Genomic DNA, 24,418 nt, shown 5'->3' on the forward strand with positions numbered 1-24,418 from the left:
TGGGTGGGGTAACTATCACAGTGTTGAATCAGAGAAAAACAGATCTCAGTGCCACCGTAGCTAGCCAAATGGATTGATTGCCTTGGAAAAGAAGTGGCATTCCATCTTCACATGGTTCTTTAGGGAAAAACCCACATTCCCAACATATCAGGACCATGTAGGAAAACAGTATGTATCTACTAAGGGAAGTATTTGTGGGAAAAACAAGCAACCAAATAATTAGATGATATCCTAAATTTTATGCATTTTAACTTCCTTTGGGTGGAAATTTAGGACTACATATGACTAGATCTTGGGTTCTACAACGCAGGCGTCAAGCTGGAGACAGAGGAATCTGGCCAGGAGGTCAACAGCTGATGTGTGATTTGTCAGGCCAGCCAAGGCTTTTCTTGGCAGACCTCAGGGCGGAAGCTGCCTCCCCGCTCCAGACTTGGCACAGTCAACAGTCTTCTGGCTGCCAAGCTCTCACACCAGTGGTTTTCCTGGCCAGACACATCCATTCCCAGGCCTCCTTAGGGGCCTCCTGCCAGGACCACTTCATAGAGGGGGCCTTGCAGACTTCATTCTGACAATTCCATACTTTTCCATTCCTACTCCTTCCCCCTCATTTCTTCCAGAAGCCTGTGGGAGCTGTTCATTGAGGTTTCCTCAGCAGATATCGGGGCCTTGATGCTGATGCACCTAGCCTTCTCCCAGAAAATAGACTGCAGGCGGAGCAGACTCTCTTCAGTCAGCCCGGGGCTCCTGTTAGCATAGGGAGTGATGAAAGCTCAACCACCTGACACCTGGCAGGCAGCTCAGTGGTTAACAAGGAGGAGAAAAGTAGAGGAAGAGAGGGAGAGAGAGAGAGAGAGAAAGAATGGCTCTCCTACATGCTGATTCACTCCACATCCAGGGCTGGGCCAGGGCTGAAGCCAGGAGACTGGAATTCCATCCAGGTCTCCCTTATAGGTGGCAGACTCAAGTGCTTGAACCATCACCTGCTGACTCCAAAGCTGCATCAGCAGGATACAGAATTGGAAGCATAGCAGCCAGGATTCCAACATGAGATGTAGGCATCTTAAATAGTAGCTTAGCTCACTGAACCACAACACCCACCACTGCAGAAGTTTCTTTCTCCTTTTTTTAAAGATTTATTTGTTTTACTTGAAAGTTGCAGTTAGAGAGAGGGAGAAATAGAAAGATCTTCCATCTACTGGTTCACTCTTCAAACAATCGCTATGCCCAGAGCTGGGTTGATTGAAGTTGGGATCCAGTAACAACTTCTGAGTCTCGCACATGGGTGGGAAACCTTAGGGCATCCTCCTAGGCCATCAGCAGAAAGCTGGATTGGAATTGGAGCAGCTGGGACTTGAACTGGTGCCTATATGAAACACCAGTGCTGCATGTGGAGGATTAGCTTGCTATGCCACTGCACCAAGCCCAGGACAATTTCTAACTGTAACTGAAAGGCAGGTATTAGAACTAGCAAAAGTAAACTGAAAAATAACCTGCAAGAACAGACCTTGAAATAACTGCTGTTCTGTGCCACTGCCATCTTTCAAATGTGTCGATCACTTCTGCTTCACGGGATCATATTGATCTATCAACAAGTATCATTAAGGTGAAGTTTAAGCAAGAAAATTGTTTACATTCTCAAACAGCTTAAATAGATGAATTTCGAAAAAAAATCACACAAAGTTTTTAAAGTGAACATTTCTTTCAGCTTAAGTTAACAGCCTATCAAAGAGTCAAATATATCATAGATGACAGAGAAGATCATGCTTTCTGATCCTTGGATTGTTAGGAATGGAATTGTGAATTTGGAAAAACAAGCTGTAATGAGAACGCAAGTTTGTTTTAGATCATCTTTAAACCAAGCGTGAGAATCATCCCTGTGAGAAAGCAGCGGAATGAGCAGACACTGACAGAAGAGGGGAGGCAGGGGAGAAGGACACCATGCTGACCCTTGCATAGGCATGTGTGTCTGCATGTCCAGGAGTGCATGCATATGTGTTCATGTGTATGCATGTAGGTTCATGTGTGTATATATGGCCACGTGTGTGCATGTCAATGTGTGCATGTTTGTATCCATGTGTCCATGTGTGCATATGTATTTATTTGAATCTGTGTCCATGTGTGTATGTGTGTTCATGCATGTACAATTGCTTAGAGGTTCTGTTCAGCAAACCTATTTTCAAAACACCAGCTCAACAATAGTGGAAAATACAGGCAACCATTGATTTTTCAGTCCCCAACCTTAAGTCACTTGTTAGCAGACAAAAAAATTGATATTTATCCATTAAAATGTGTATGGCACATAAGTGTTTAATAAAGGGAAGATATTATTATTGTTACTATTATAAAACACACTAAGATGGGTTCTTATTTCCATCTTATCGCCATTATTGGATAATTTTGAGGTGAAGAAATCAAGTTGTCAGTCCCCTGCATTTTTTAAGATTTGTTTGTTTTTTAATGGAAAGGCATATATACAGAGAAAGTGAGAGACAAAAAGATCTTCTGTCCACTGATTCACTCCCCAAGTAGCTGCAACAACCAGAGCTGAGCTGATCCAGAGCCAGCAGCCCAGAGCTTCTTCTGGGTCTCCCACACAGGTGCAAGAACCCAAGGCTTTGGGCCATTTTCTACTGCTTTCTCGAAGACCACAAGCAGGAAGTTGGATAGGAAGTGGAGCAGCTGGAACATGAATCGACACTCAAATGGAATCCCAGCTCATGCAAGGCAAGGATTTAGCCACTAGACTATAGTGTCTGGCCCCCCTACCTGCATTATTTCTCACGGGAAAGTAGCAGGAAAATCTTTGTGGTCAAATTTGCCATTTCGTGGCAGCAAATGGTCCCCCAAAAGGGACAAAACCTTTACAGGGTGTCACAGCTCCACCCAGGTGCTGCCACCACCAACAGCCCAGAAATGTGACTTTCCCTGTTTAAAGATCAAATTGCCCGAGCCTCATTTGTGTACCACATATGGGTTAGCACATTCAGACTTAACTCAGCCATTTGAAGACTTTGTCCTTTCTAAGGTGGGGTTGTGAAGCCTCATGTCTTGGAGCGGGTTGAAGATAGAGTTAGTCCCCCACAAGACACCCCTAGGATACTCAATCCACAGATACTTGGTTCCCTTAAATGACATAGTATTTGCTCAGAGCCTAAACACATACTCCCATGCTCAAACACATCTGCATTATTCACAATACCCAATACAATATAAATGTTGTGATAATAGCTGTTATACTGTACTGCATGGGGGATAATGAGAAGAAAAAAAGCCTGTACAGCTGCACCTGCTCCTTATTGTCCCGGGCTCCCACAGGATTCTGCTGAACTATACACTATTTCCTTGGCTGTCTTCATCACCTTGCCTCTCTTGGCATTTGAGGATTCTGCCCTTCTAGTTCTAGACTTTGGATCCACTCTGCAATTACTCTATGTCCCTTTAACTCAATCATTAACCAAAAGTTAAGTCCCAGGATATAGTGAGAAAGCTGTAAACTTGGAATCGACAGGGACTGAAAATTACCTGGTACCTCCCTAGATACAAACACTGATTTCTTCCTTGAACTTCTAAATCTCTTGGTGATAAATTTAACAGATTGTACTAAACAGCTTTCTTTTCTCACCTGTGTATCACCCGAGTATCCAGAAAGCATGTCCCCACCATAGTTCAATTCTATTGTTGCCTAACAATTTACCATAAACTTAGAATCTTAAAACAGTACAGGAAGCTCACTGTAATAACAGAAAATGGCCTAGTACAATGTGTGAGGTAAGGCCTATGTTAATTATCTTGACAAGACAGTTCAGGGTCTCACCAAGCTCAAGTCAGGGTACTGGTTAGATTGCGTTGTGATCTAGAGGTTGGCCTAGGAAAGAAACCCTTTCAAGCTCACAAACATTGTTGGCAGAATTCAATTCCTTGTGGCTGGAGGACTGCAGTTCCCATCTTCTTTCTGACTATGGACCAGGGCTACTCAGCATCTGCAAGTCACCATCACCCTTGCCACGTGACTCCCTCCACAGGCAGTCTGTGATGTGGCTGTTTGTTCTCAAAGGCCAGCAGCGTGGGCTATCTCTCTTCGAACACCTCCTCTCTTCAGAAAAGGCCTGGTCTTGACTAAACAGTCCACCACACAAGACCGAACTCTGAATTATTTCCTTTTTGATTAATTCAAAGTCAACTGATTAGAAACCTTCATTTCCTGGGCAAAGTCCTTTCTCTTTAGCCATACAACGATCTTCCTGCCAAGAATGAGATTTCATCAGATCCACACATTCTGCCCACACAGAGGGGCGGGAATCACATAGGCCATGTACATCATGGGGCAGGAATTCGTGACGTCCTAGAGCTCTTCCTGCAGACTTCTTAGCTCCAAAGCAGGGCTGAGGGGGGGCCTTACAAGGGCTGAGTAACACTAAGTAGATCCCACGTGAATCAGCATGTGATTCACTTGGACAGGTACCAGGTGGTTTCACTTCTTGCCAAATTGACACATGCAGGAGAATCCCAACAAAACTCCTAGGCACCACACGCTGTGAGAACTTTGTCTTTCTGGGAATGGGTATGCCCCTCGCAGGAAGCATCTTCAACAGCCTAGTGCCTGCCATTCTGTCCCTCCCGCTGAAAAACTTAAGTGTTGCAATGAGCAGCCAGTAAACCACAGCTCCTGCAGCCTGAGGCCTCATTCTGGAGTATAGTGTTACAGGAGTGTTCAGGGCAGATCCCAGAAACTGCCTGACCAAGACTATGTAGCATGCTGCACTCCGGAAGCTGCCATGGTGTAAGCGTGGTGTGATGTGCCTTCGCCTGAGCCTAGCAGGGAAACCACACTTGCTTCAGAGAGATGCTCATCAGCGCTGGCTCCAGAGCAACAGCCCAAAGATGGCAGTCACCAGAATCCTCGGGCACAGCTGCTAGCAATGAAAATCCAGGCAGCTACTTGGGGAGAAAATTGGACTGTTTCTTGTCAAGTTAAATACGTACTTACGAATGAGCCAGCATTCTATGCGTAGGCATTTAAAAGAAATGAAAATCAACATGTTTTGGAAAACTTGTACATGAATGAATGTTCATAGTATCATTATCCCGAATGGTCCCCAAATGTCAACAAAACAAATGCAGAAACTAAATATGTCACATCATGGAACAGTGCTAGCACAAAAGAGTAAGCAACTGATCCAGCCTGGGTGGATCTCAGAAGGTCTTGCTGATTGAGAGAAGCGGTACATAAAAGGATACGGTTTGGGATTTTGTTTCCATCAGTATTTTTTTAAAGATATATTTATTTTTATTACAAAGTTAGAGATACAGAGAGGAGGAGAGACAGAGAGGAAGATCTTCTGTCTGATGATTCACTCCCCAAGTGACTGCAATGGCTGGTACTGTGCCAATCCAAAGCCGGGAACCAGGAACCTCTTCCGGGTCTCCCACGCGGGTGCAGGGTCCCAAAGCTTTGGGCCGTCCTCGACTCCTTTCCCAGGCCACAAGCAGGGAGCTGGATGGGAAGCAGGGGCGCCGGGATTAGAACTGGCGTCCATATGGGATCCCGGGCACGTTCAAGGTGAGGACTTTAGCCACTAGGCCACAGCGCTGGGCCCTGTTTCCATCAGTATTAGAACAGATGAAAACAAAGCTATAGTTAGAGAAATCAGGCAAGCCCTTTCTGGGGGCAGGGATTAGGGGCACAAGGTTGATTTGAGGAGCTGCATGTGGAAATGTTCTAGATCTTTCTGGTAATAAAAGCTGCACCGGTATACTCATTTGTTGAAATTCAGCAAAGTACAATCTTATTTTTCTGTTTCAATTTAAACAGAACTATATTCATTTATGGGGTAGAGTGTAAGGCTTCTACAATACATTATATAATTATCAGATTAGGGTAACTGGCATATAAATCACATTCAATAACATTCAATATACCCTCTACTAGCCACACACACACACACACACACACACAACTGGTATCAGCCAGTTATCCTGCTGTGTTCTGGAACAGTGGAAGATGTTCTTCCTATCCAGCTGCCCCTTTGTTCCTATTGGGGATCACATTGGAAAATATTAAAATGAGGGAACTTTTCAAATGCTAAACATTCATTAGAATATTAATTGCAAATATCAATAAAGTTGATTTTCTCAAAATACCCAAATACAGTGTTTCTACTGAAGAAAATTCTAGGTCACTTTGTGTGTCTATAGCTGTACTGATATTTATGCTATGGTCTTCAATTTCAATATGATTTCTATGTAATTGAAATAAAAATACTGTGAGGACCAAGTTGGAGTAGTCATACTTCTCCTTGTGCCTCCTACTAAATACTCATGTAGCTCCAAAAGCACGAACATTATGTATGTAACAAAATTACAAGACTGCGAGTAGAAGAAAGATCAGCAGGGAAGCAATGAATGTTGGAACCCAGGGGATGACCTAGGTTCCCTGAGTTTTCTTTCAAGTCTCATTAGGTTGTGGATGGGAGGCTGGCGAAACTGCCAGCCCAGAACCCCAGCAGGCATCGATCCCGAAGCAGTGGGGCAGGGAATTTTTAGCAATGAACCAGGATAGGGCAGCCAGTCAGACTGAAAACATTTAACAGCCACCACCTCCTCCACCTGTGCCAGCCCAGCTCCGCCAAGCTTGGCTATGGCACCCTAGCAGCAAGACTCTACCAGAAGTGAGTCCTGATTCTTTCTAAGAAAAAGCTCACATCTACAAACAAGCTGATTATGGCTGAAGGGAATTCAGGCCTCATGTTAATTAAGCCATAACAGTGCCTCTCCCAGAAGGGTTCCTAGGAATGTGTTCTATGACCATGAACTTGTTAGCTGCTGAACAGACGTCTTTGCTGCTCTTCATTCTCATATTGGGGCGTTGGGTTTTTGGTTTTTAAAAAATAATCAACATTTTCTGACCAAGGCAGGAAGAAGAAGCCTCAGCCAACTGTCAGGATGACTTTTGTACCAAGTGATCATTGTCACTACCCACATGGCAACAACACTTGCCAAGGAATTTACTTGCACTTCCCACTGATTTACTCAGAGCCTGTCACCCTGGAACAAAGACGGGATTCTAAGAATAATCAGACATGAGTCACATGCTCCGCAGGCTTTCAGTGCTGGAAGGATTGCCTTGGTTTTCAGCTCAGAGGAATAGGAAACTTGAAAGGCAAACAAGGCAGTGCTTCTTTCTCCTTGAAGAACAGCAATTCTTCTTTAGCTGTTCAAATAATACAGGATGTTTAAATCACATGCTTTAGTAGTTGTATAATTTCAGAAAGGAGGGAAGCAACTCACATTTGAGTTCATGCATGTCAAACTTCTTTGGATTTTTTTTTTTTGGCTTATCTATTCCAAGGGCAGAGTGACAGCACCCAACTAAAGTTATGTTTTTAATTCCACTTTTTAATGAAATTTTTGAAGTGCCCTTATGCAAACAGCAGTCAGCATATGTTGTAGAAGACTTTATTCCATATTTAAGAGGCCTCATCCAGTAAGAGTAAATTGCCTCTTTGCAGGATTCTGAAAATGTTTTGGATAGCCCAATGGGATCAATAATGCTTCCTCTACCTGTCTCATTCAGACCTAACAGGAAGAGTGAAATATTGAAATGTCACTTTGAAAACTAAACTTCACATGATACATGTCATTTTTAATGGAATGAAAACCATTTTTTCTTAAGCATTTAACCATTCACACATGTGTATACATACATACAGTAAAGACTCCTCAACATTCCTTGAACAAGGTAACTAGTGCATTATCACCGGGGGGAGAAAGCAGTTGATGTACTTTCAAGTATGATTCTTGGGAACTAACTATAGCTCTCTCAATTTAAGAGTAATGCCAACTCTTAGCACCAAAGAGACTTCAAGCTTCACAGGTGAAGGATGTTACAAATAGGAAAATCTGCCCTGCAAGTTCAATGCAGTTGCATTCCTTCCAGCAAATAATAAAGCATAAAATAAATAAATAAAAAGGAAGAAAAAAGAGGTTTATGCCTAACAGGTTTAGCAAGTTAAACAGTTTTTAAAATCCTTAGAAGTGTGTTTCACGATCGTATATAAAATAAAGTTTCTGGCTTGTACTAAAATGCTTGAAGTTTCAGAGATGTGGTAAAGAAAAATGAACTGAAAACAACAGTTTGTAGAAAATTCAGGTCCCAGAATAACAATTGGAAGCTGTCCCTTGCAGAAAGGAATGGTGCAATTCAGCGTCTATTCTCACCAATACACCTAAAACTGTTTGTGGACAGCCAGTATCAACTGGTATTCTAAACTGCCACTTGAGAAGTTTAAATCAAGCCTGGGGCAAGAAACTGAACGGACAAGACTTGAGTGGAAAGACAGCAGCTTCCTTCCTTGACAATTTCCAGACATTATTCCAAAGTTCAGTTATTTGATGGCTTGGGAAACCGTGTCCACGGAGTTTTCCTTTCTGACCTGAAGTGACTCACTGCTGATAGACAATGATTCTCGTAGTTTCTTGTTTTTAAGCTCTAATTGGGCTAATTTTTCCTGAATCTTAAAAAATTGATCATCAATGGACTAAGCTAGGTGTGACCAAGGAGTTTGCCATCAATCACAGGTAAAGGAACCCGCAACAGTCTGGACTGGTCAAGGCAGCAGCACCCGAATGTGCATCCTGAATAGGGTGTGGGGTGGGCCGGGCTGCAACATTCACCAGCTCATACAAGGCCAAATGGAAGGCCAGACTGCGCCGGGCACTGGCCAAAACCCAAGGGCATGTATGAGAACTGGGTCTGGGAGTGGATCAAGTGGAGGAACTTGGGAAACTCCCCTTGCGAGTCATAGCTCCTGCTGGTGAACATATATATGGTCCAGACCTGGGGGTCGCACAAGCTGGGCAAAGTAGCTCCAACAGCTGGTTAATGTGTGAATTGGTAATGGAACGGGATGTATTGGGCAGGACTGAGCAAACCTTAGCCTACAAGCAAAACTAGAAACCAGGATGGAGCATAGGTTATGCCGAACTAGGCTCCTGCACCTACTGGTCTGCGTGAGTCAGGGACACTAAGTCACAGTGTCTAAGGCAGAGGCCTGGACAGGTGAGGGGATGAGCCAAGCTGAGTCAGAGCAAACACTGGCATGCGCATGATCTATGGCTGGGAACAGGCCTGGCTGGGGAGCTAAGGGAACACCCTAACTGGGTTGAGGTTCCCACCAAGGGGTGCATGGGCTGGAATGGGGGCTGCATTCTGACCAGGATACGGTTGTAGTCTCTCTTGGCACAAGTGTGGACTGGGACTGGATGCACCAAGCCAGGCCAGACTCCAACACCGTCTAGTGTCCTGGAGGACCAGAGTAGATGTGGGACGGACTAGGCAAGGTCTCAACCCCTACTGAACCATGTGTGAACCGTATGTGGGTATGGATGAGCCGTGGCTGGGCTGAAACATCCAACAGCAACAACCAGTTTGGGTTGAAGGCCAGTCAGGAAAAGCCACTGTTCCTGCTAGGACAGGAGGTGAACTGAGTAGTGCTGGCTCTTGGACCCCATGGTATGTGCAAAATCTGGCATTGGGAGGGGTTCTGATGGAGGAACCTGGGCAACTCCTCTGGCAGGACACAGACCCGGCAGGTAAGCGCAAGAAGCATGATAGGAAATGCCTATAATAGGCCATGGAAAGTTTCCCACTGGCATACATTTGGCATGGGTCGGGGGCAGACCAGGCTGAATCAGTTCACATCATCCACTGGCAAATCCAAGCACCAGAACAGAGTGTGGGTCGGGCCAGGTTCAGTTGCGACAAAAACCAGTGCACAATACATAATGCCAAGGTGAGGTTGCCTGTACCGAATGTAACCGCAGTGCCCAACCAGCACACGTGAGAACCAGGAAGGGAGGGGCAGAGCCGGCAGGGGAAATATGGGGTGGGGGTTCCCTTGCTGGACAGTTACTCCCACTGGAGAGCATGAGCTGGGATGGGGGCACACCAGACTAGGCAGGGCTACAACACCTGTGGGCCTCATGTGGACTAAAACAGGGAAAAGCCAGGCTGGGCTGATTATTCCTACTGGTGCAAAGAAAATTAGAGTGGGTGAGTGTTGTTTGGGCTTAGCTGTAGCATCAGCTGGCAGAAGCTGGCAGTGGGGGCTAATTCTGTCAAGTCAGACCACAGAACCACCTGGTGAGTGCATAATCTGGGAGTGGGAGAGGCCTGGGAGGGAAATAATGGGTTCCTCCCACAGGAGGGCACGAAAACTAGGACAGAGGCTGTGGTGGTTAGACACAGAGACACCCAACAGCATCTGTGTGGGCAGCATAGTGGAGCTGGTTAGATGGAACTAGGCTTTAATACCCACTGACATGTATGAGAGCCAAATGGGAATGTGGGACAGACTGGAGTAGTCTGCTACGCACACTGGCAAACCAGGGCAGGGGGCGGGCCTGGTGGGGTTATTGTGGGTCGCTCTGACTAGGCTGCAGCTCCCACTGGTTTATGTGAGGGCTGAGTATGTGATGGGCAGAACCAGGCTGGACTGCAACACCCACTGGTTCCAGTGGAAGTCATGGCTGAAAACAGAACCAACCCAGCAACTGCAACCACCAGCTGATCGGGGCAATGGACTGTGCCAGGCCCTGTGCTTGCTCATACATACAAGAATCTGGTCTGGGAACACCTCAGACAAACTTTCTTTGGGGATCTCCCCAGTCAAAATGCCAGACTTAGAACCCTTACCAAGAAAAGACAGAAGACAGAACAGGTCAATCAACCACCTCAACTATATGTTGGCAGCAAAATACTGGCAAATGGAGAGTCTATGATGGACTATGTCAATCAGTGGATTCTTCAAAGACCTCATCATGCTTGGAGTGGCGAGACTGGCAGCGATTCATAACTGGTAAACTATCGAAACCATCTGAGCAAGTGTCTCAGAGCATGCCCCACATCCGGGACCTGGGGTGGGTGGGAAACTGAGTGGGGCTTCTCCCTCAATATCCCCCTTTAAACATGAAGGAAACAATATGGAAATAGTAGTCTTACCCACTTTCCTATAGCCCTTGAACCTTTTTACCCTAATTAACTATGTAAAGATTGTCAAAAATATTTAAAAAAATGAAAAAAAAAACTGATCATCATCTACCTGAACTGCTTTCCTCATCACTTCTCCCATTTCACAAATTCCGTCAATCTGACTAATTTCTGCAAGTGTGACTGGTGAGCTTTCAGGACTGGGTCAGCATCCACCACCTTCTTACTGACCATCAGCCATAACATCTGTTTCCGGTATTTGCTCATGATGAGTTCCAGCGCATCCTGGTGTTCTCCCAGGGAAACACAGAGCTCTCTGTTTTCCTGCTGCAGGTCTCTAATCGGTGTTTACCTGGGACAGCAGAATGTGGGGTTTGTACTTGGCTGCATCCTTGGCGTTGGCTGCATCCTCTGGATATTGGTCCGGAAGCACAGTGCCTGCCTCGCGCTTAATAGTTACTTGCCCGGTGCAGCGTCACAGACTGATCCAGCAGTGACTTGGCTGTCCCATCTTGCTCCGGCAGCCTCTCTAGCAGCGTCTTGGCATCAGTCAGAATCTTCTCTAAGGTGCAGCTCTTGGTGACGGCGCGCTCCACAGCCCTGGCTGGGCAGCTACGCTCTCCGCGCTCAGCTTTCTTGGACCTGACTCGGCGCTCCTCCGACATGATATGTGTTAAAACCTGTTCTGGGGTCAGCGTGATGGTTCAACTGGCTAATCCGCCACCTGCAAACTCCAGCATCCTGTATTGGCACTAGTTCATGTCTTGGCTACTCCACTTCCCATCCAGCTCCCTGCTTATGGCCTGGAAAATCCCTAGACAATGGATGGCCCAAAGTCATCCTGGCTTCAGAACAGTTCAGCTCCAGCTGTGTGGGGAGTGAACTAGCTGATGGAACATGCTTCTGTCTCTTCTCTAACTCTACCTTTCCAATAAAAATAAATAAATCTAAAATAAATAAAGAAAACCAATCCTGCTGTAGTGTTTATAAATATGAAGTCTATAGCTTATAAAAGTCAGCTATCTGCCCATAAGAAATTTTTATTTGCCTTTAAAGATTTATGTATTTGAAAATCAGAATTATACAAAGAGAGGAAGAGAAGGAGAGTGAATGAGACAGAGAAAGAGATTCATCTTTCACCCACTAGTTTACTGTCCAAGTGGCAAGTGGCTGTGGGCAAACAGCTAGGGCTGAGCCTGGTAGAAGGCCAGTATCCAGCAACTTCATCTAGGTCTCCCCATGTAAGTGGCAGGAACTCAAACACTTGATTCATTCTCTGCTGCTTTCCTAGGCCATTAGTGGGGAGTGGGATTGGAAATGGGACAACCAGGACACAAACTGGTATCTGGATGGGATACCAGCACTGCAGGCTGCAGCTTTACCCACTACACCACTGTGCCAGCCCCACACATGAAATAGTGAGTTGCAGGATCCTGAGTCTCCTGGGTGTCTTGGGATGCATGCTGCTGTGCTGGACAGTAACACAACATGTGTGAGCCTCACACACCTGTGAGGCTCTGCTGATGGATCTCTAACATCATGCAGTCACATGGTTCTGTCCTGGAATCTGTTGGGGAAATGGTGCATAAGCCTACAAAGGGTTTTATCTAGCTTCCTAACTGCTACCATAGCAACCAGATGCTATGTTCTCCGATCTTTAATCCCTGCCTTCCAGAGCAAACAGATGTTAATCCCACTCACATTATGGATTTTTGCTATTACCAACATTTATTTCCTGCCACTAGACAGGGATTAGATACCCACTCCCTGCCAGATTTCAAGCCAGTGATGGCATCACGATGTGTCCCAAGAGGAACCCAAGGCTGCCAGGACAGTTGAAATAAGTGCTGCTTTAACCCCTGTCTGCCAACCAGTAAGACTTGTCCTGTGCTTCTGTTTGTCCTTGAGCTCTGCTAAGTGAGCTCTCCCTGCCGCAATGGGGGAGAATTGCCAAACTCACCAGCCCACCTGTTGGCAATGTCAACTAGACATCAGGTCTACTGGGCATCACAGAGGTGTGAGCACACACCTCAGTGTAGGTTGTTGTCTGCAGCGTCCCACCTCAACTTTCCAATCCCATCAGTGAGTCACGGCAGTGGGTGGGTGAAGGGGCTTTGCTCTCACAGACCGATACATACCCTCTTCACACCTGCTACCTTGACCCAGTTCTTGAGGTCTTGTCTTCAAGACCCAAATTATAACCTGACACTTTGTTCCTTTTGTTGTCATGTTAACGTATAAGAAACTTGCAGGCTTGAGTGGAGGACATTCCATCATGTGTCACAGGGCCCCAAGAGAAAAATCCCACAGCACACGTGCTTTTCACCCGAGATGCGAGGTGTGACAGTTAAGCAGTGAGAGGCTGGAAAACCAAAGCTCCCTTCATGTGTTCTGGGTGTGACAACTGTTCTAACCTTACAGAGTTTGTACTTCCCCTCAGTGGAAAAACACAGACATATCTGATCTCCTAATTGGTGCTCTAAACCAGTGGTTGATCTGTGTGGTTCGGAAGCAGTGTTGAAACGTCTGCCCTACTGCATTACAAATCAACCCAAATGCAAAGAGTGTAATGCCATTTGAAGACAGAGTTAAAACCACACTTGTTTGGTTCTCCTTTCTGCTAAACTACAGGATCTTCCAATATTGCTAAGAACTATTCATTTCCATGAAATATAACCAATTAACTCCCATGATTCTGCAGTTCTGATTGGCTGCCTTACTTAATGATCAGTTGGTCTGTTTACTATTTGCACTGGCCTCTATTTTCCAGAAGGCAGAAGTGCTGAGGTTTGCTAGCTGAGCCAGTGGCAGTTTGACCCTCACATTTTGACAAATGCAGAGCAGTGTAACCAAGCTTCCCAGTCCTCTTGTCCACCAGAGCAGGCACAGAGAATAGTCTTGGTATCTCAGGTGGACAGAGGCACTCATGGTCAGAGTGGATGGCATGGGGATGCCAGTGCCTCAGGGTCCTGCTTGCTGTCCCCATGGCTGAGCATATTGGTGAGGTTTAACTGCTTACACTACACGGGGCCTGGGAACAGAGATCAGAGGCACTGCTTTCCTCAGAACAGGAGCTGAGCACATCTCATCCACTGAGTACACCTGCTCTTGTGAGGTGCTTGAGTTTAAGAGAAAAAAAAAAATTAAATGTGAAATCAATGCCAACTTTTAAAGGGATTTTAAAAAATCATTCTATGACAAGCTAAAGTTGTAACTGTAGTCCCCTTCTCTGTCACTCTTTTTAAATATTTATTTTTTATTGGAAAGGTAGAGGAGAAACAGGGAGAAAGATCTTCCATCTGCTAGTTCACTCCCCAAATGGCCGTAATAGCTGGAACTGAACTGATTTGAAGCTAGGAGCTTATAGTTCTCCCTCACACGTGCAGGGTCCCAAGGCTTTGGGCCATCCTCTACTGCTTTCCCAGGCCATAAGCACGGAGCTGGAACGAAAAGAAAGTGGAGCACCTGGGATAAGAACCAGTGTCCATATGGGATCCGGTGCTTGCAAGAGTGCGTGTATGTGGGATTGGCCAATTGAGCCTTCACACCAGACCCAATCCTCTTTAACAGACGTGTAGGGTATACTGAAAGCTTCATTTTGGGGCCAACATTGTAAGCGTAGTGAGTTAAGCCACTGCCTTCAGCACCATCATCCTGTATGGACACCAGCTCATGTTCCAGATGCTCCACTTTTTACTCAGCAAAAGATGGCATAAGTGTTTGAGCCCCAGCACCCATGTAGTAGAGACAGAAGTTCCTGGCTTAAGCCTGGCCCAGTGATTGCAAGCCATTTGGGGAATAGAACAGTGAATGGAAGTATCTCTCTTTCACTCTCTCCTTTCTGTGCCTCAAATTTTCAAATACATTTTTTTAAAAAAAGAAAAAACAAAGAAACTATTATAGGCCCTGGACATTCACTTTTGTAAAGTCCTTCTTGTCTTATCCAATAAATATAGTAAAATACTAAACATTCCACATCACATATAGTCTTCCTACAACATTTTTAAAAAGTGACTGTAATACAGCACAGATAGTTTTATGATTTTTCTTTTTCAGACAACAGCAGCATCTTCAGGCTCTATCTTGCAGCTCCCGTGGTTCTGTGCCCCGCCCCAGCACTGTTCACGCTGTGGCTCCCTCTGTGGAGGAGAGTCGGCTTGGCACCCAGATGAGTTTTGTCAATTTTAATTTTTTTCTCTTTCATTGAGCCTTGCCAACTGACACTGGGACTGGCCTGTACTTGGTTACTCCAGGGGAAGCGTGCTGCTTCTGCTGTCATTAGACACTGCATTTAACTTCTTTTGATCAACCTCACACAGAAATCTTGTATCCACTCTAAAAAGTAAAAACAATTGGTCCATTTCCAGTAATATCTATCTAAGCCAAGACACTTGGAGCTTTTTAGATAGTTTAGGATAAATCTGTCATTCTTTGGTTGCTGCTTCTTTAAGCAACCTCTCCACTAAATAACTCCACATCACATTGTTAATCCTAAGTGATGTTATCAAATTTAATTCCTCTCTCTCTCTGTCTCTCTCTCTCTCTCTCTCTCTCTCTCAATGTCTCAGTTACTTCCATTCTTGTTAACAGAGTTGCCCAAATCTAAAGTGTGATTCTTTCTGGTCACCTGCTATTGGGGGTACCTGAGATCATGTGTTACTGACACTGGCTGACATATTCCCCCCAGGGCACTGTTGTAAATTTTACCTTACAAGCACATGCAGAGCTCAGCTGGTTGTATTGATAGTTTTTACTCAATACTGCTTGCTGTTTTCTCTGTTTCACTGCCATATTTCCAACAAATGTTCTATTTTATTTGAGTATTTTAGTTTCTTTTTTAAAGGTTTATTTTAATTTTAATTTGAAGATTTACAAAGAGGAGAGAGACGGGGGGAGCGATCTTCATCTGCTGGTTCATTTCGCAGAGGCTGGAATATCTGCAAAGGCTGGCACCAAACTGATGACACAGGAGCCAGGAGCTTCTTCCAGGTCTCCCATGTGGACACACATTAAGTTACTCAAGGTCTTGTGCCGTCCTCCACTGTTTTTCCGGGGCATAAGCAGGGAACTAGATTAGAAGTGGAGCAGTCGGTCCTTGAATCAGTGGCCATATGGAATGCTGGCATCACAAGTGGAGACCTAAAGTGTGATGCCATAGCACCAGTTCAAAGTATTTTAATTTTAAAATAATTTATTTATGCATGTATTTTTTTATGAAGGAGAAGGGGGGGGGAGAGAGAGAGGTGTCTTTCATTTGTTGGTTCATTTCTAGTGCTTGCAGCAGTTGGGGCTGGGCCAGGAAGATGCCCAGGAGCCTGGAACTCAATCCAGGAATTCCATGTGTGTGAGAAGGACCTAAGCAATGAAGTCATCTCCTGCTGCTGAAAGGAGTCAGAATGGGATCAGCAGGAAGGCAATGGTGACACAGAGCTGCTCCAGGGACATGAAAAATGTTCTTATCCTGGCTGGGAAACCAGCCTGAGCTAAGAAGCAAGTTTGACAACGAAGCAGATGTAAAGAATTTGGTTGATTAGCCTGGAGAAAAGCAGGTGCTGGGTTAAAGCCCAGGAGTGTGTCAGTCCAGTCACAGGAGTGTGATGAAAACAAATGGCTCCTCTGACAGTCCTCAAGAGAGAATTTTTCTTGGTCCTGTAACAAACTGTCATTTCCCCTAGCATAAGACAGCAATGGCACTCTCTCCTCCTTGTGCCATATGCACAACGTTTTTTTTTTTACCTTTGCTTTCTTTAATATTCTTTTGCTAAAATCACCTGCGTGTGTACTCATGTGGCTCACATTTCAGCACAGAGCAAGTGCCCAAGTTCCACTGCCATTGCTATACTGCCTGTATGTGCATCAGCAGGAAGCTGCAGGCCAATGCAGAAACTCACTGCGGGATGCAGGCATCCCAAAGGGTGCCTCACCTGGTGGGCCGGGCGCACATCCTCAAGGCGCACGCCTCGGCACACGCCTTTCCCCTTATTTGGTTCAAGCAACACATAGAACCATTAAGTTACTTTGTCTTACTGATATCTCTGTTGTCTAATGATGTTAATATGTTAATATGTTAAAAGCAAGTTTATTCCCTTTACATTTATTATTTGAAAAAGAAAAAGGACGAAGTTAATAACTAGCACTAATGTTGCTGGTTATTCTTTCCAGGGTAAGAACTATGAGTTTCTCATGTAGAAGACCTTGTGTTACTGATTTTTCTGTCTCGAGAGCCTAGGACAGTGACTGGCCCTGTTTGATTTCAATACGTTTTTATTGAATAATGCTTAGTATCTTTGAAGATTAAAACTTTCCAATACTTGCACAAAAAAGCTATTTACTCATAAGTAAAACACTGTCATTTCTAAAGACGGCTAAATCGTGAGCGTCATTGTAGCACTGAATAATGATGAATGACAATTGTCTATTCTCAGATCTGAAAATGTCTGTTTACTGGACATATTGGTGGCAATGCCTTCAACTGGGTGTGCTACTTTGTCCTCACCACGAGAGGGCGGCATAGATATTGAAATCAACTGTCACCTTCCATCATGCGTTAGTTTACAATACAAAATAACTCCTTGATGTTACTGAATAGAAAAAGGCTGCAGTATATTTGAAGTTTAAGCACTGATTTTTCTCATGTCTATAGGAGATTCAAGTGCATCACTGTAGCCCACAATCCAAAGCAGACTTGTACCTTTTAAATGAGGAGTTGATCTTAGGTTCCTTGTGGCTCTAAGATTAAGAGGTTTCCAGGTTGAGCCCCTCTCTACCACCAACACCAAAATAGGTTTTTAAAGTGTAGAAGTAGGGGCTGGCATTGTGGTACAGTGGGTTAAGCTGCTGACCTCCATGCCCACATCCCATATGGGTGCCAGTTCGAGGTCTGGCTGCTCCACTTCTGATCCAGCTCCTTGCTAACATGCCTGAGAAGCAGCAGGAAGACATCCTAGGTATTTGGGCCCCTGCCATCATCTATGTGGGAGATGCAGAAGAAGCTCCTGGCCCAGCCCTGGGTGTTGCAGCCATTTGCAGCAAGAACCAGGCGATGGAAGATCTCTGCCTTTCTGTCTGTCTCTCTCTCTCTCTCTGTAACTCTACCTTTCATATAAACAAATAAACCTGTATCAAAATAAAGTGTGGAAGTAAATACTGGATAGCCAAGTTCACTCCCAGGTCAGGAGTAGCAGACACCTGAGTCTGTGGAAGAAGAGCCCCAAGACCCTCAACAGGCCTCCTGTGGCACAGCAGCCTTGTTACCCACACTTACACCTGCACAAGGGTCTGAAAGCAAGAATTGTTCATGAATCTTATCCTGACAGTTTGGAAGGTGGGGCGGAGGAGTGAGCTATGGAATTGGACTGGACGTACAGAAACTAAACTGCCAAGTCAGGGTGAAGACAGATGTCAGCATCACTTCCTTTTCATGACCCCAACATCCGATACTCTCTGGAGAAGTTGGGTGTAAATTAGCACTCTATCCGTGAGTCTTACTGTTGGTGGTAGGCAGGTGAGTAGGTGTGGGGTTACTTTTTTCTTAAAATAAGATTTTACCTCTATTGGAAAGGCAGGTTTACAGAGAAAAGGAGAGACAAAGATCTTCCATCCACTGGTTCACCCCCCAAGTGGCTGCAATGGTTGGAGCTGAGCCAATCTGAAATCAAGAGCCAGGAACTTCTTCCAGGTCTCCCACATGGTTGCAGGGTCCCAACGCCTTGGGCCATCCTTTACTGCTTTCCCAGGCCACAGGCAAGGAGTTGGATGGGAAGTGAGGTAGCCAGGTCACAAACCAGCACCAACATGGGATCCCAGTGTTCGCAAGGCAAGGATTTAGCCATTGAGCCCTAGTGCCAGGCCCAGGTATGGGGTATATTAAGGAGGTTGAGATGCAAGAAAATGTTCTTGATTATACGGTGACTTGATGTTTCTGATTTAAATTATGTGTCATAGGTTTTCGTTTTTATTATGGAGAATTTCAGGCATATACAAAACCAGACCAAAAAAAAAAAAAAAAAGACTCATGTACCCTTATGTCCCCTTCATCTCTTCCTTTCTCTGTGGACCCTGATGTTCTAGACTACACAGAATTCCTCTATTCCTCTGCCATTCTCTAGAGTCAGGGAAGATAAATGAAATTCTCTTATAATCCAATAATATAAACTCAACTGTTCCTATGTACTCAGCCGGTCAGTACCTGCTGCCAGCCCGTCACGCCCAGGGATCACTTCCGGGGCACCTTAGCAGCAAAGCCTGCCTTCTGAGCTGTCGATCAGAGGCTCCACCACTGCAGAGAGGCTCTCGTGTTTTTCTGTCTTGATTTTCACATTTGCTGCTTGCTCTCAACACTGCATATTTGCTTTGGACAGGAGTCAAAAAACCCCAGGTTGAGTTCAGACCTTGAACTGGCTGGGAGGAAGCAAAGTTCAAACCACACTGGGAGGGGGCCAGGGTTTCCCCAGCTTGTGGAGCCGTGTGGCAGAGGCATGCAGCACACAGCATCCCCCTCTCCCTTCTCTTGGGTCAGAGAACAAGGCCTGAGCAGCTGGAATCTGTTCACCAGGCTTCTCAGGCTCTTGAATTCTGAACTCCTCGATCAAAGAGTCCCTGTCATTGTTCCGTCACTGTTTACTGAGTGTTTATCATGCATTGTGTGTTGTGTTAGATAGGTCAACCCTCCCAATTTTCCTGTAAGTTCTTTATTATCACCTGTGAGTTAGATCCTAGTCCTGTCACCTTTATCACACATGAGGGAACTGAGCCATGCAGACATGCGTGGCTTATTGCAGACTGTGAGTGGCAGAGCTGGCATTCAAGCCCAGGCCTGACGGTCTCCAATGCTCAGCCTTGCACTGGATGGATGGGAACAAGAGGAAATGTTCCGTAGGAAGGCCCTAGTGTCCCAACACAACCATTTGTGTCTAAGATCACCACATGTTCGTCCCTCTTGATCCAGGAGTTTTGGAGATGAATGGTTTTAAAACTCCTACCTGAAACAGTCTTGTCTGCAAAGAATACCTTTATTTCTTCATACTGACATTGGTACAGCAGGGTCTTTAAAAACCTTATGTGTATTATGAAAAACTTTGTGAGGATTTAAAAATTTGGCACCAAAATAAACTTGTTTTAAAAAAGGGGAGAGTGACAGATTTATTTAGGGACTGGTGCCATGGTTCAATAGGATAATCCTCCACCTTCAAGTGCTGGCATCCATATGGGTACCAATTTGTGTCCCATCTGCTCCACTTTCAATCCAGCTTCCTGCTTATGGCATGAGAAAACAGTAGAGGATAGCCCAAAGCCTTGGACATGGAAGAAGCTCCAGGTCCCTAACTTCAGATTGGCTCAGCTCCGGCCAATGCAGCCATTTGGGGTATGAAGCAGTGAGTGGAGGATCTTTCCCCCGTCTGCCTTTCTCTGTGTAAATTTGCCTTTCAAATAAAAATAAATAAATATTTTTTTAAATCCGAATTTATTTGCTTTTATTTGGAATGGAGAGGTACAGAGAGAGAGAGAAGAAGAGATTTTCCATCCACTGCTTCACTGCCCAAATGGCTGCAAGTGGGCCTGTCTGAAGCTAGGAACCAGAGCTTCTTCCAAGTCTTGCACATGAATAGACCCAGGCATTTGGGACAGCTTCTGCTGCTTTTCCAGGTGCACTAGCAAGGAGATGGATCAGAAGTGGAGCAGCTGAGACTTGAATCAGTGCACACATGGGTTCAGGAAGCACCTTTACCGACTATACCACAGCACCAGCCCCAAACCCAACTTTTAATTCTATTTTCTATTAATTTGTTGAGGTTCTCTTATTTCTGATTAGTTATGAGTATTTGCATTCATGATCGCCCTAATTTATCTAGAACTTGATTGGATCAATGCACTCTTGAAAGCAGCAATGGGTTTTAGAAGGGAAAGCACACACAAAATAAGCCAACATCCACTGACGGTAATTCTATATTGACGGTTCTTAATCAAACCTATATCAAATTCTTCTCTTAAAAAATGTAGGATGCTACATTAAAAAAAAAAACATTTATTTCTATTTATTTGAAAGACAGTGTTGGGGCTGATGCTATGATTTGGTGGGTAGAGTGCTACCTGGGACACCAGCATCCCATGTGGGTGCCAGTTCAAGTCCTGGCTGCTCCGCCTCTGACCAGCTTCCAGTTAATATGCCTGGGAAAGCAGTGGTATATGGTCCAAGTGTATGCAACCTTGCCACCCATTTGAGAGATCTGGAAGAAGCTCCTGACTCCCGACTTCAGTCTGGCACAGTCCTGGCCCTTGTGGCCATTTTGGGGAATGCACCAGTGATTAAAATAACTCACCCTTTTTTAAAAACTCAACATTTCAAATAAATAAAATCGGCTTTAAAGAAAGGCAGTTTCACAGAGAGAAAGAGAAAGACATACAGAGAGAGGTCTTCCATCTCCCGCTTCAGTCCCCCAAAGGCCACAACAGCCAAGACTGGGCAGCCCCAAAGCCAGGAACCTGGAACTCCTTCAATTTCCCACATGAATGGCAGGGCCCGAGTGCTTGGGCTGTCTTCAATTGCTTTCCCAGGTGCATTGGCAGGGAGCTGGATCAGAAACAGGGCACCAGGCACTTAGAGACTCAAACCAGTGCTCCAAGATAGGATGTTGGCACTGCAGGCAGTGGCTTCATCCTCTGCACGACCACACCAGTCCCAAGATTTTTCTTTGTTTAGATTAACCAGAGTCTTCTGCTGAGCAGTGTGCTGCAGCTCGCAGACACTGGCTCACAAGACCCGGTGGCTGTGCACATTGCTTCTCAGCCCTGCATTCAGTGTAGTCAGCTGGCTTTGATACCAGTGTTGATCCCGCAGGTATTCAGACCAAGTGCTCGCCACATGCATGGCTCCAAACAGCAGACATTTTGTTCTTACACTTCTGGAGGCGGGCTGTCTGGCCTTGGAGACCCTGGGGAGCCTCTCCTAGTTCTCTTCCTAGCTCCTGGTGATGCCTCTCACCCTTGGGCCTCCTTCAGCTCGCTAAGGCGTCCCCTGCTCTGGGCCACATGGTCACTCTGGATTCTCCAGCGACTCTGTGTTTCCACTCTGACCCTTTTAAGGACACCAGTCAGAGTGAAGGCCCCATCCTGTACCAAGATGACCTCATTTCAACTAATTATATCTGCAGTGACCCTGTTTCTAAATAAGGCCATATTCTTTAACGAAGAGAGTTGGGATTTCAACATATCTTTTGGAGGGGGGGACACAGTTCAACCTGTAACAGTATAATTCAGCCAACACTACACACCAGTATTTTAAAGAATAATTCAATTACTGCTACAGTTAGATTGTTACATGACATCAGGAAAGGGCTGGTTACCTCAAATATTATTTTTCAGTAGGGTTTTTCATCAGCAATCTCCACAAATTCCCTTGGTGTCTGAGATTGGCCAGGACATTACACAGATACCATGCCCAAACTCCTTAGTATTTGCATAGGACCTATCTCCCCGATATAAATCATCCCTTAAAATGCATCATACATCCCACAATTACTACCAACACACACTAAAATGTGTCTCCAAGAGCTTTTCACGTTAAATCTAACCTTTTCTTCATAATTGCTGTGAACAGTATTTTGTTCCATAGAGTATAAGAGTTTACATTATTGTTCTCTTGTTGCCGATTTTCACTTTTGCTTTTTTATTTATTTGAAAAACAGTCTCAGAGAAAAGGAGAGAGATCTTTCATCTGCTGGTTCACTTTCCACATGGGCTGTGCCAGGCTGACACTAGGAGCCTGAAATGCCATCCAGGTCTCCCACGTGTGTGATAATGGTACAACTACTTGCGTCATCCTCCACTAACATGCTTTTCCAGGCACATCAGCAGGGAGCTGGGTAGGAAGCAGAGCAGCCAGGGCTGCAATTCTGAGATTGTAAACAACTTTCAATCTTTCATAGAACCACCACAGCAATGAAAATCCTTATATATGCCTCTTCATGAACATGCAAATGTTCCGCTAGAATAAGCAACAAAACCCAGAAAATCTTTATTTTTAATTAGTTTCTTAATTTTATTGTGTGTGTGTGACAGAGAGAGAGAGAGAGACAGAGAGAGAGAGAGAGAGATCCCATTCACTGATATACTCCCCAAATGCCCACAACACTTGGAACTGGGCTGAGGGAGGCTTAAGCCAGGAGCTGGGAACTCAATCCAGGACTTCCATGTGAGTTAGCACTTGGGTCATCACCTGCTGCTTGCCAGAGTGCCCACCAGCAAGAAGCAGGACTCAAGAGGTAGAGTCAGAAGGTGAACCAAGACACTCTAATACAGGCCAAGGATGCTTTAACCATCATTCTAACTTCTAGGCCAAACACCTACCCCATGAAGCAGAATTTCTGAATTTAAGACTATTACAGTTTTAATAAAATGCCAAATTTGAACATATTGCCAAATAAATCCTCTCTGTGACAGTGGGAAGAGTATCCCTTTCTCCACATTCTAACCAACATGCTTCTAAGAGTTTTGTCCAGCTGCTGGGTGGAACATGCATTTTGCTACTGTTTTGGTTTGCATCTTCCAGTTGCTAGCGATGCTGTTTATTGGTGCTATGGTCTGGGTATGGTTTGAGTTTTACATCCCTAAGCCTTCACTTGTTGGAGACTTGGTCAGCAAAGTGGTGATGATGGAGGTCATGGAACAGTGCCCAATACAAGGTAATGAGGTCTTTGTAATTTGCTTAGTCTCATTTATTCCATTCAATCAATGAAATCCAGACTGACACAGTTGGCTACTTCTATCTTCCCTTGGTAAATTTCAGTGGTCTTTCATGATATACAGAACCCATTACCCATTCTCATGGCCCAATTTGTAGTTATTTTAAAGCTCAAGCCTTTGAAATACAACTCCATCTGTTTAACTGCTACATCCTAGAAACAAAGCTAGTATTTCATTTGAATTCACATTGGCTCTCTGCTTACTACTAACTTATCTATATCTATTACTGATGTTCCTTTATGTTAGTGACTCAGCACTTGAAAAAGCGTGAATTTTTTAAAAAGTTTGTTAACCTAAAAATTTTTCTGTAAAATTAAGTATGAATGTAGACACAAATCAACCAAAACACTTCTACCGATTTCACTGTCTAATCCAGGCAGGACCTTCAGTATTCTAATTTTTAGATTTCTGAAGGTAGTTTTCAATTTTGCCAAAAAATTCAAGTAGGAATGTTCTTAATTGACGTGCTCAATACTAGTAGTTTACTCTTGTTGTAAGAGGTCATATTGGCTAATAGGTAGTTAGGGTCTCTGGTCCCGATGAAATTTCTCTTTAAAAATATAATATCTTGGGCCTGGTGCAGTAGCCTAGTGCCTGAAGTGCCTGCCTTACACATGCTGGGATCCCATATGGGCACCAGTTCTAATCCTGGTTGCCCCACTTCCCATCCAGCTCCCTGCTTGTGGCCTG

General features: G+C 44.8%; 1 protein-coding gene and 1 pseudogene across 1 annotated transcript in view; both read right to left on the reverse strand.

The window, feature by feature from the left end:
- PRIMPOL (primase and DNA directed polymerase) overlaps positions 1 to 24,418 on the reverse strand; it is a 102,854-nt gene that overhangs the window by 74,268 nt on the left and 4,168 nt on the right. The window lies entirely within an intron of this gene.
- Positions 7,981 to 11,652, reverse strand: LOC101526456 (suppressor of IKBKE 1-like; annotated as a pseudogene).

The sequence above is a fragment of the Ochotona princeps genome, chromosome 11 (genome assembly GCF_030435755.1).
Source record: "Ochotona princeps isolate mOchPri1 chromosome 11, mOchPri1.hap1, whole genome shotgun sequence".
Lineage (NCBI taxonomy): Eukaryota > Metazoa > Chordata > Mammalia > Lagomorpha > Ochotonidae > Ochotona > Ochotona princeps.